The sequence below is a fragment of the Centropristis striata genome, chromosome 14, assembly GCF_030273125.1.
Source record: "Centropristis striata isolate RG_2023a ecotype Rhode Island chromosome 14, C.striata_1.0, whole genome shotgun sequence".
NCBI classification, from domain to species: Eukaryota; Metazoa; Chordata; class Actinopteri; order Perciformes; family Serranidae; genus Centropristis; species Centropristis striata.
In genome coordinates, this window is record NC_081530.1 from 32782974 (window position 1) to 32795638 (window position 12665).

Below are 12665 nucleotides of genomic sequence, written 5' to 3' on the forward strand. Positions count from 1 at the left end.
GCAAAACTACAACAAGCATTCCTTTTCAAGTATTTATTTATACAGCAACTTATGACCTTGAACCTCAAAATGTGTGTGTGTGTGTGTGTGTGTGTGTGTGTGTGTGTGTGTGAAACATGTGTATCTGGAGGAGTGTGTGTGTGTGTGTGTGTGTGAAACATGTGTATCTGGAGGAGTGTGTGTGTGTAACAAAAATCACATAAAGTTACCTGTGTGTAGGGATGGGTACCTTTCACATTTGAACCGATACGGTACAGATACCTGGTACCTGGGAATCGGTACCGGTACTCAACGGTACCAATTTTCGGTACTTTTGCGTTTGTTTATGTGGTAATAAATGTTAATTTGTTTAATAATAAAATCTAATTTTTTCAATTCAACATATTTATTTCTCAAAATATAAACTCTAAAAATATATCAAAACAATATAAAATCCAGGATGAGCAGTGCTTTATTGTTGAGTGAACGTGCATTTTGTAACATGAAGGTTGCAGTGTTATCAAAGAATGCAGAGGAGCTCTCAGGTGGCAAGTGCACGGAAAAGAAAGAAAAAAAAAAGGTTGCAAGTGCACGTGTGATTTGTTGTGATGACGTCGTAGCTGTGCGGCACAGCACCGGTCAGACAGTATTGTGGGCATAGCATGGTTGGAATAAACAAAGTTGAGTCGGGCTGCTCTGTGAACATATCGAGGATGACGCAGGAGTCCGAGGGATTTAATTTCAGCGAGGCAGTTTGGAGTAAAGTGGCAGGTAATATTCCTGAGTTGAAGAGCGGAGTATTAGCGGAGGACCAGAGATGCAGCGGCTAGTTGCTAGCTGCTAATGACTGGTTTACAGAAGAATGGAGAGAGCAAACGGAGTAAGGAAGGTCCAATCTCCAAGCAGACGAAGGCCAAGCCCGGGTAGAGACACTGGAGAGATAGCAGCTGACGGCTAGCAGGCCGAGAACCGGGCTGTTCGTCTCTGCGCCGGGTTGGAAGAGGGTAGCAGCTAGTGGCTAGTGGCCGCAGTGAGCAGACAGGACCAGACGAGGAGGTAAATAAAAAAATAAAAAAATAGTGCGATCGTCAGCACGCTTGTTAATCAAAGACGTTAAATGAAAACAGGTTGAAATCGCTGATGACCTAAAGTTAATGCCGTTTAGGTACCGAAACATGGTACCGTTTGATTTTAAATGAATCGGTACTTGGTAGTACCGACGGAATTCGGTCTGTACCTATAAAAGTACCGAATTCGGTACCCATCCCTACCTGTATGTGTGTGTGTGAAGCATGTGTATCTGGAGGAGTGTGCGCGCTTACGCACGCATATGTGTGTGTGTGTATGTGTATCTGTAACTGTGTATCTGTAACTGTAATCACATCAAAGGATCAAAGGCTTTGCGGTCGACCAATCAGAGCAGAGCAATCAACAGAATTAACAGCTGTGGAATCTTCTAGCACACTGACAGCAGCCAGAGGTGGACAGACTGGAATTTCTGGCCTCGAACAGAAAGCATTTTTGGCAAAACCATAATACCTATCATTGATCCGACTCCACTTTGAGCGTCCTGAGTTCTTCCTGAACGTCTACATATGGGTTTTTTTTAAAGAGAAATGAAAAAATAGCTTTGTTAGAGCGATCTAAAAAAAATTGTTACATCTCCCTTTTTCAGAAATCTTCCTGCGTTTTTAATATGGGAGCCAATGAGGCTGTTGGTGGTGTTGGTGGATCATCTGTGCGTCCTACGCCCAAACTATAACTCTGACAGCTTTACCAGAGGATTGTGAGGGAGAAGACTAATTTTCCTATGTTTCTATGTGTAAATTATTTCTGTAGAGTGGAATTTGCGGCCTGGAGTGCAGTTTTCAAATTTATTTCTTGACATTTTTTTCTCTCCCTCTATACTCTGGCGCTGATGTCACACACTCTGACACAAACATTCTGTACAATACACACCCATTATAATCTCAGAATTTCCCCAAAAATGATCATGGTCATTGAACAGGGATTGATAAAAAACTATATGACCTATCGAAATGTGGATTACACCGATACACAAGACTTGTGTCTACTGTTTAAAGTTTAAATGGAGTCTCTAGCTGAAATTATGCCGGAGAAGTAGACGTTTGAAAATCTCCAATTACGTCGTGAAAAATTCGAATTCTGTAAAGAAAAGTAATAGCATACCGATCCCGATCAAACCGCGCGTTTTGACATATAATTTGTCCTGCAACTCTTCAAGTTGTAGGACTAGTAGCGGGACGAAAAGCGCCCGGAAGAGGAATAAGAAAAAATCCACAGTATAACAGTAGTACAGCTCGGTGCGATTGCCCCGAGGCCCTAATAATAATACAAAGATTGACTCAAACTCACCTCTATAGCATTAACATATTCAGGTTTCACAGGAGGTTCTGAAAAACACGGAGCTCAGAAGATTATCATCTGGAACAACAGATACAATGAGTTTTGTGGGTTTTTGGTTTGAGTTTCAGATGTTCAGTTTCCTTCTTTGTGTGTTTATGTGTGTGTGTGTGTGTGTGTGTGTGTGTGTGTATTCTTGTACTTCCTACATAGTGAGGACCACAACACGTTTTTAACACGATAATGATAAATAACTGAAACTGTATTGTGTGGTTACAAAACTAACTAAAATTATAGTGAAAATGTCCTTCGTTTTCGTCTTTGTCAACTTTTTTCATACATAATGAAGATGGATAAGACAAAGGAAATAAAGGCAAAATTTACTGTGACCTCTTTTAATCTCCCACCCAACAAATACCCCATTACAAAAAAATAAACTAATAAAAAATGAACTAAAAGTCAAGCATTTAAAAAAAAAAAAATACTAAACTAAAACTAGCAAACTCACTCTAAGAACTAATTAAAACTAACTGAATTTGAAAACAAAAATTCACAACCCAATTAAAAATAAAACTAATGAAAAATCCCAAACTATCATAACCTTGCAAGGGAATTCACTGTTACAATGGGTCCTCACAAAGATAGAAGTACAAGAATGTATGTGTGTGTGTGTGTGTGTGTGTGTGTGTGTGTGTGTGTGGTCTCACCTCTGTGTTTTCTCTTCCAGCAGAATATCAGAGCAGCCGCTGATGACACGATCACCACGGCAACCAGAGTCAGACGCACGTAGAACGCCAAAGTGTGGGTTTGTTTTACACTTCCTGAAAATAAAAAATAAATATATAAACAGATAAACAAATAAATGATGCGATATAATTCAACTGTTAAATTTATCTAAAATCTAAAATATTTTGGCTCTGAAATCAATCAATAACATCGGAAACAAGAATTCACCAGAAAAGAAAACATAATTTATACATTGTGACTTTATAAACATTATTTGATAGTTGTTTTACTTTTACTAACTATTAAAAATTATGTAATTTATATTTTATAATGTTTTTTGTTGCTGATGTATGTATATATGTATACATATATATACATATATATGCCTATATTTATACATATATATGTATGTATATATATAGAAAGGTTTGTGGTTTTTAGATTTCCAATGCATTTCTAATAATACAGCTATATGCAGACGATAATCAATGTGTTGGGTGCAACAATATTCAAATCAGCTGTGACAGTCTGAGTTCATCAGATATTTTACAGATGAGTTGTTGGTTTTAAAGGAGCATTTTTCAGTGTTCACCATGATGAAAATATGCAGCTCTAAATATGATTGTTAGACTGAACATCAGCAGCTGTCAGTCAACAGTTCATTCTGACTCTCAGTAGAAACTCACCGTCTTTGACTCGGATCTTAAAGTCCTTGTTGGATGAGAGTAACGAGACAGTTCTGACCAAACGACATCTTTACCGTCCTGAGTCAGACTTAGTCAGATCTGTGATGCTCACATACAGAACTGTGTAATATGCTGGATAAAATCCTTCTTCATATTCAATGCTGTATCTGCCACTCTGAGCTCTGTCCTCTTCTGTCTCAACAAGAATGTCTCCTTCTCCACATTCGTCTTTACAGAACATCCTCTTCCATCCAGAGAAAAAGAAGGAGCAGACAACTGTGATGTCTTCTCCTTCAGTTACTATACGGATGTCTTTTGCATCAATGAGACCAGTGTTTCCATCTCTCAGTGCTGTTGAAAAAATGAACAATCAATAGTTATTATCTGTTCTTTCTGTAAGATGTTGGCGTCTGGTTTGCTTCACATTTACACAGATCCACAGAGACATACTGGGAGCTGCCCAGTTTAACCAGTCTGTGACTGAGTTGTGAACATTTAAATCCATCAGATATTTTCCTTCAGTGCATCAGAATCATTCAAACATTCAGGCTGATGTTCCACGATTGATCCAGTGAATATTTATTAAAACACATGGACATATTACTCTGTGTCCAGCAAGATTGTTAAAAACTAGAATTGAAAAAACATTTAACTGAAATAAAAATAAAAACAACCGTTTTTAAATTGTGTTGTGTGAATACAAAACTAACTAAAACTAACTAAATAATAGTGAAAATGTCCTTCGTTTTGTCAACTTTGATGAATAAACGGATCATTTGTTTTCATTTGTGACCGACTGAAACTGGATCCCACTGACCCAACGCTGGCCTGTTATAACAAACCTACATCTAAACATCTCTCCTACAGAATTATACAATCAATAGTTTCTATCTTTCTGTAAGATCAAAGGCCCACTGAGAAACAGAGCAGGAAGGAACTCAGCATAACCACAAAGAAGCCGAACGGACAGAAAAAGACTACAAAGATACTAAAGCAACAACGAAGAGATGCAAAACAACAACAAAAATGGGTTGAACAATTTTAAAAAGTGCCTCTTGTGCCTGTGGAGGAGAGATGGAGCCTGTCTCATAGGGTGACTTATAGAAAATAATAAGATAAAAGTATGAGGATACAGTTTTTTTTTTCCTGACCGCTTCTTGTTTGCTACCAAAGCTGCAAGCAACACCTTTTTGCTGCAGTTCTTTTCCTGTTTTTTTTTCAAAGATTAACAAAATGCAAGTTAACAAGCTGCATCGGCTCCGTGTCGATCTGAAAATGTTGCCATTTATTTTGGTTTCTCTATTAATCTGTAAGAAATCTTTTGGGTTTATTTGTTTTTTTTGTTGCTAAATCTATAATACAGCTAGTTTCCTGTTTTCAGGTTCAGTTACAGTCAGAATGAAGCAACAGAAAAAATAACTGTACAACAGTTCATTAAAAAAACAACTATAAATAGAGACAATATTACAAATAGTGACTAAATGTACTCACAGAGGAAGAAGAAGAAGCAGATCAAAGTGTGACGGGCGTCCATGTTTGATGCTCTGATAGTTTAACGCTGCCTCTCTCTTCTGTCTTCTGTCAAACCAGGAACTTGTCACTTCTTTAAATGATGGAGCCCCTCCTCCAAACACGTCACACACTGAGCGCTACTCTCCTCCCATCTTTATTCATTTTATTTCCTCTGCAGAAACAATTACCATTGATACAGTACAGGGCTGTACATTAACTGTTAAATTGCTTATAGCACTGGTGCTACAGAGGGTGATAGTTTGGTAGCACAATCCATAAAATCTCTATCATTGGTATGTAACTATAGTTACAAACACCTCATCTGTAGGCTACACTCTAGAAAACACGTAAAATAAGATTTCAATGGTGCCCAGACGGTAAATCATCCATAGCACAGACTGATGTAGCATGTGCTATAGGCTACATCTGAATTTTTACTGTACTGTGACTTGTTGTGAAGGACTGAATAAATATAGAACAAGACCGGGTGTGTTGATAACGATGGTTGATAACAGTGATAGTTATTTGGCTTACCCAGAATCCAATTTCCCCCGAAAAACTCAGCAGCTCATTGTTTTACAGAGAAGAGACGCAAGTGACCGATCCAAGAAAACGATAGCGCTAGGCTAATTCACCAGTGTTAGCTTCCTTTAGCCGACTCTGGTAAACAAAAGCTAACGTACACAGTTAAAAATATAAACGGTTTGAAAGATAAGAAGCTAGACTCTAGTTTCACACCACTTAATTAATTGGAAACATAACCTAACCATTTATTAGAAGTTCATGTGACATTTTGATAGAATGTTAGCCAATAGCTGGCCGATGTGGGATTCAGTCATGCTAGCTATTAACACTGTTCAGCCCTGTATTATGTTAAGCTCCTAGCAACATTGCTAGCTACCTTAGCGTGCTAATTTTACAGACGGTGTCATTAACATTAGTTTGCTGGAATAGTTCTGCCCCAGTAGTGGTAATAATACTAGTTGACAGGAACCATAGCTGGTAAATCTGGTTTGGGTTATCTCATGTAACAGCTAGACAATCGTTAGTTAGCTCATGTTTGCTAGCTAGCAGCTTAACTCTGAGCAGATATTTGTGTGTCTGTTGATCTTTGAGATATTAAGTTGGGAGTGGGCTCTCCCACACTGTTTGATCCACAGCCAGCAACGACTCCTCCTGCTAAACTCTGAGGGTACCTGGTGTCAGACCGTTTCACCTTGTTGCTCAGAGCTCAAAGCTTGAAGGACCTTCTTCTCTTAGTAACGGTTGCTAAGGTACGATTGGATGAGGAACGTTCGGGGGAGGAGTTTTGCGAACTGTCAATCAATGTCAAGTTTATTTATCTTTTTTTTTTATCTGTTAATTGTTCCTTGACTATTTGTTATCAAAAGATCAGGAATTCAAACATTCAGAGGCCATTGTTTTTATAAAGAGTATATTTATTACCTGAACAAACAAAATATAGTAAAAAATACACAAAATAAATATAGTATATAACTGTAATTTTTGCAAATGCAACAAACATAAAGAGAAGTTATAGAAATGTCATGTTATAGAAACATCTAAAAACATGAGTATTTGTACTTATTTATTTTCTGAACAGTCGGTGCAGTTTGGCTTTTTTTGTTTGTTTCTTAAATCAGTGAGAACAAGTTTGAGCTATAACTGAATTATTGAAGATAATAGCTATCCAAATAACTTCAGTCCTCTGAAATGTATAAATAAATGGAAATAAAATATGTGAATGTTACTCATTCGAACTATTCTAACATCTCCTCTTCCACCAACATGCATCTAGATCTGTTCTGCTTTTCAACCAAAAATAAATAGCATCACACCTTAAAAAAATCTGTTTTTCTTCAGCCTGAAGTGGGAACCAAAGTGGACGTGGTTGGAAGGAGAGACAGGGGTCTTGCACGTTATAGTTTTCTGTGTGTTCTGATTATTATTTGGTTTAAATATCTGTTATAGCAGAACAAAAGTTTACAGGTAATTAATGATGACTGCTTACAACTGGTGGAAACGTGGGCTGGCACCAGTATAAAGCCTGATTTCCACCGGGCGTGTTACAGCAGCGTCACGTCAGCGCCACGTTTGCCGTTGCAAATAGGTAACACTCTAATCAATGAGAGCATTTCCACCGGGCGCGCTGCGTAACGTTACAGCAGCGTCTCAGCAGCGTCTCTACGCGAGCGTTAGGTAGGACTTCTATTTCTACCAGGAAGTCCGACTCAGAATCAACGTAAAACACTTCCGCCCCCTTTCAAAATAAAACACAATAGGTAGTTCATGCAGCCTAAAACTACTTCACATCAACATTACGTTATGACCGGGGCACCAGATCAGCAATCAATCAATCAATCAATCAATCAAAGGGTCTCAGAGGATCGGCAACACGGACGACAAGAGACTGGTTGTTGAAGTGGAACATCATACAATCATTTATGACATAACATATTGTTTTTATAAGGATAGATGGTCAGATCAACAGATCTTTCACGTCAGAGAAGCAAAGTAAGCTGTTGGTTGTTGTTGTTGTTGTTTACTTTATACACACAGTTTATCCATAGACTATAAATAGAGTTTAGAGTTTATCGCGTGATCTCGCGTGTATACGACCGGCTCGCTAAGCTGACGTGACGCTGCTGTAACGCGCCTGGTGGAAATCCCCAGTAAGAGACAGTAAATCAACAGTGTTTAAGCTTTTCTATTGCAGAGTAACAGTCGAGTACAGAGGAGGGGAAGCATCGTTTTTGTGAGTGTCGTCCCAGCTCGCCTCTACCCGCGGGACAGAGTAGACGACGTTATCTGCGTCACCACGGGGGGCGCTGTGGAGCGAGGCAGCTGCATAGCTGGGAAAACCCACCGTAGAGTAGGTGAGTTTACTGGAGTCGTCTTCAGTCTGCAAATAAACAGAGAGAAGTTTGTTATTTAGCACATCAGGACCTAAGTCTGCCTAGAAAAACTTCCTCTGAAACCTCAGCATTGTTTTGTGAAAAACTGCACAGAATGTCAACGTGTCCTAAATCATTTATTCCTCAGCCTCTGTAGCAGATAGAGACATGAAATAAAAAACATTTTCAAAGCTTAAACCCTTAACTTTAACTGTAGAGCATAACCTTTGCCCTAAAATCCATTAAGAATTTTTTTTTAAATCTATGAACCTCATAAAAAATATGAAGAATTATCAAATTTCTCAGTCTCTGTAGCACATAAATCACCTGAAAGCTTAAAAAATTGGCTTTAACTGTAACTCGTTGCCTTGTCCTGGAAAGAATCAATTTTTTTTAAACATTAAAAACAATAAAACAAACTGTCAGTAGTAGAGCAATTACAATATGACAGTTTGTTCACAGTGTAGCAGTTAGTGTACATCATTATCACCGTCAATCAATCACCAGTATTCAGCACAGGAGAGCAAGTGTAACAGCTGGATTCAAACTCGCCACAGCAAAAATAACAAGCAATGAAGCGAGCGATACGCCACTCGAGGTCCTCAGTCTTTGTTATCTTTCTTATGAGAATATCTCTCCACTACATATAGAATATATGTTATAGGATGTCAGCAATCCCATAACATATATTCTATATGTAGTGGGACCCTGTTCTAAGTGGGTTCTACTCAGAGAACCAGGGTTACCTTGTAACCCAACGTTATCTCGACGTCAGCATCCAGGTAACATTTTGTTTTTGTTGATCTCGTTTGGAGGGTAGAATTTTTCAAGCTTTACTCCCAAAATTCCTACTTTGTACAAGTGTTTGATTAACTGTTGATGATTGAGGAAAAGTTGTTTCACCTGCCTTATTCTTTTATTCTTTAACAGCCTGATTAGCTGCTGAACTGCTCCATCCTGATTATGACATTGTTGAAATATAAATGTTTAAAGAAGTATTTTCACAAGACGAGAGAGGTAGCACTGCCAGTATAGTCTGAGTAAGATCGTCACTGTTTAAAAGTATTTATTAGTCCAATGTGCTTCATATCAGGCTAATGAGGTGGTAAATATGACAGTAGCCTCTGTCAAGAAAGAGGCAGAGAGAGAGAAACTTGATTAATATGTTTGAGAATTTTGCTCTGATGAAGTTTTCACTTATACAGCAATATTCTCCATAGCACCTTCTCTCTCTCTCTCTCTCTCTTCAAACAACTTCTTCCTCAAAACAACGGAAGCTTCTGTCTGTAGATACGATCATTAACTGGCCTGTTTCCTGTTTCTTAAAAGGTTAGTCATCTCTCTTGATGAGCAAAGTAGACACATATGGAGCTCACTCTCCTGTACTATTAAATAAGGTTGTTGGGCGTTGCCTGAAAACCTTCCACAGGTTTAACTTACATTCTTCTGAGAAGTGGCTGCAGTGGCAAAGCTGTATGTATCATCTGAGGTTTCGGCTTCATTTGGTTTTGCGTACTTGGCGTAAGTGTAAACTGTAGATATTTCTACAGGAGATCTGCTCTCTCTGTCCTCTCTGATCTCCTCATACACTCTGTTGGCCTGCAGCAGGAGAACAAAAGTTTCTATTAATATCAGCACAAATATAACACATGTTCCAAAATTACTCAAACTCACCTCTGTGACATCAGCATACTCAGTTTCCATAGGAGGTGCTGAAAAACATGGAGTTCAGAGGTTAAAGATCTCTCTTAATACAAAATGTTCCAGTAACTCTGAACCACAGGAGCCAAACTCAGGAACTAAAAGTCAGATTTGTTGTTAGATTTGGCAACTTAACAACACTCATGTTTTTTTATTTGGACTTTTATTTAGACGGGCAATTGGGTCAGGAATCTAGTCGCCCAAAGACAATTTTTACTTACTTATACACTCACTGACCACTTAATTAGGTACACCTGTTCAACTGCTTGTTGTGATGGCCCTTGGGCTGCTGCTGCTGCTTGCCCTGCCTGTGTTTCTCTCTTGCAGATGCTGCTGGCCAGCTCCTCCCACCTCGTTGGGGGGATTTACTTCACCTGCTGCTCACCTATATAGGCTTGGTGGATCCAAGATGGCAGGCTCTCTCTTCCTCTGGGGTGGCTGGTGCTCCCATGGCTTTGTTTGGTTTTGGTTATATTTGCTTGGTTCTTTTGGTTCTTTTAGGATTTTCATCACTGTTGTACACTTGGTTGTTTTTCCTTAAATAAATGTGTGAATTACTTTACCTGGCAGCTGCGTGGTCCTCCCTTTTGTTTGGTTGTGCCCTCTAATGTGCTGGGCATAACATTGTTAATGCAAGTATCTAACCAGCCAATCACATGGCAGCAGCTCAATGCATTTAGGCATGTAGACATGTTTAAGAGGAGCTACTAAAGTTCAAACTGAGCATCAGAATGGGGAAGAAAGGTGATTTAAGTGACTTTGACTGTTAGAAATGTTTGTTAGGAAATGATGGACTCAGGTCCAGGTGAGGGAGCAAAGATAAAAATGAATAGAACAATACAATAAAAAATCTAAAGCCCTAAAATTTAATAAAAACAGACACCAGACATTGCAATAAATAAACAATAAATAGATGACATATATAAGTGTGAGAGAGGTGGTGTGGGGGAGGAAACACCATAAATGAACTGCTCATGCCTGTTGATGGTTCTTGAGTGCATTGTTGTACATTTAGAATTAAAAGCAACATTATTGCACAGCAAAAACAGCATCAGCTACACCTGCCAGCTTTTGCACATTTTTCTCTGTTTTCGTGAGAGAAATGGTGAGTTTTAGATGCTCAGGTGCCTTTGTTATGTGTGTGTGTGTGTTTCCTGCAGCCTCACCTTTGGGTTGTCTGTCTCTCTTCCTGCAGTATATCAGCAAAGCTACTAAAAATACGATGAACATGACGACCAGAGTCAGACCCACATACAGCAGGACACCTGTTGGAGCAGGGGAACAAGTTAGTTTTATTCATTATAAAATATATCTGAGTATAAAGGTACACGCAGTGAGGAAAAATAATAATTAAATCAATGTGTTATGAAAGAAAAAATGTTCTGTAAAAGCACAAACATTCATGTTCTTGTATAAAGAAAGTAAACAAACTAAACGTACCATCACCAGCTGGTTGTTTCTGCTGAGACTGCGTGGTGGTTTCAGGTGAGGCTGATGAAGGTGAGGAGCTTCCTGAACTCTGTGTTGTTGTCTCTGTGGAGGCTGGTGGGACTGAAGGAGGTCGGGGACAAAACAAAAGACAATGAAACAATCAAATTAAGATTGAACAGATACAAAAAGGTTTGTGGTTTTTAGATTTCCAATGCATTTCTAATAATACAGCTATATGCAGACGATAATCAATGTGTTTCAAATCAGCTGTGACAGTCTGAGTTCATCAGATATTTTACAGATGAGTTGTTGGTTTTAACCCTCTGGAGTCTCCAAAAGCTCCAAAGCATGACTTCTTCATGACATCCAGCATAAAAACAAAGCAAAAAAAGGCACAAAATGACTAAAAAAAACACACAAAATGACTAAACAAAGACACAATGACAAAAAAACAACAACCCACAGAAGTAACAAAATTACTAAAAATGACACAAAAATACACATTTGTTCACATTATCAACATTTAAATTTCTTCTAGTGTTTTGGAAGTGAAAAATAATTCAGATTTCATGTTTTTTGTGTGTGTTTTTTTGTGCTCAAATTGTTGATCCAGTTAGTCAAAGTGACAAAAATCATTATGAGATGGTGCTGAAAAAATTCTCTCAACATGGCATGGAAAACATGATTTAAAAGTGGTAATTACAGGCAGAATAAGGGTTCAAAAACAGCCTAAATGGCCCCAAACTGGAAAAACCTGATTCAAAATCACATTTATGTTGGTTTTTCTTTGTTTCTTTTGGGTTCAAACTGTGGATCCAGTAAGTCAGGATGAAGTAATAATTATCAGGTCATATAGGTGAGGTGGTGCTGAAAAAATATACCAACATGGCATTTAAACATTTTTTAAGTGGTGTATACGGGCAGGATGGAAAGAGTTCAGAAATGGACTAAATAGCCCAAAACTAAAGGAGCATTTTTCAGTGTTCACCATGATGAAAATATGCAGCTCTAAATATGATTGTTAGACTGAACATCAGCAGCTGTCAGTCAACAGTTCATTCTGACTCTCAGTAGAAACTAGGGTTGTCAAAAGTATCAATACTCAAAAAAGTATCGATATTAAAACGTGGCATCCGGATACGATACTCATTTTCAAAAGTATCGACATTAATTGACACAGTGTCAGTATACATAAGCATAGAGTTAATAAGTTTACATAAATGTTGGTGACTGAAAAGTGTTATTTTCACTCAGAATGAAGCAGAGAAAAGTCGACCTGTAACCAAACAGCAACACACACACCCGAAAATATTGTTCTAATTGTTATTGTTGATTGTATTTATTTATTTTCTGCACTCCCTCAGACCTGAAG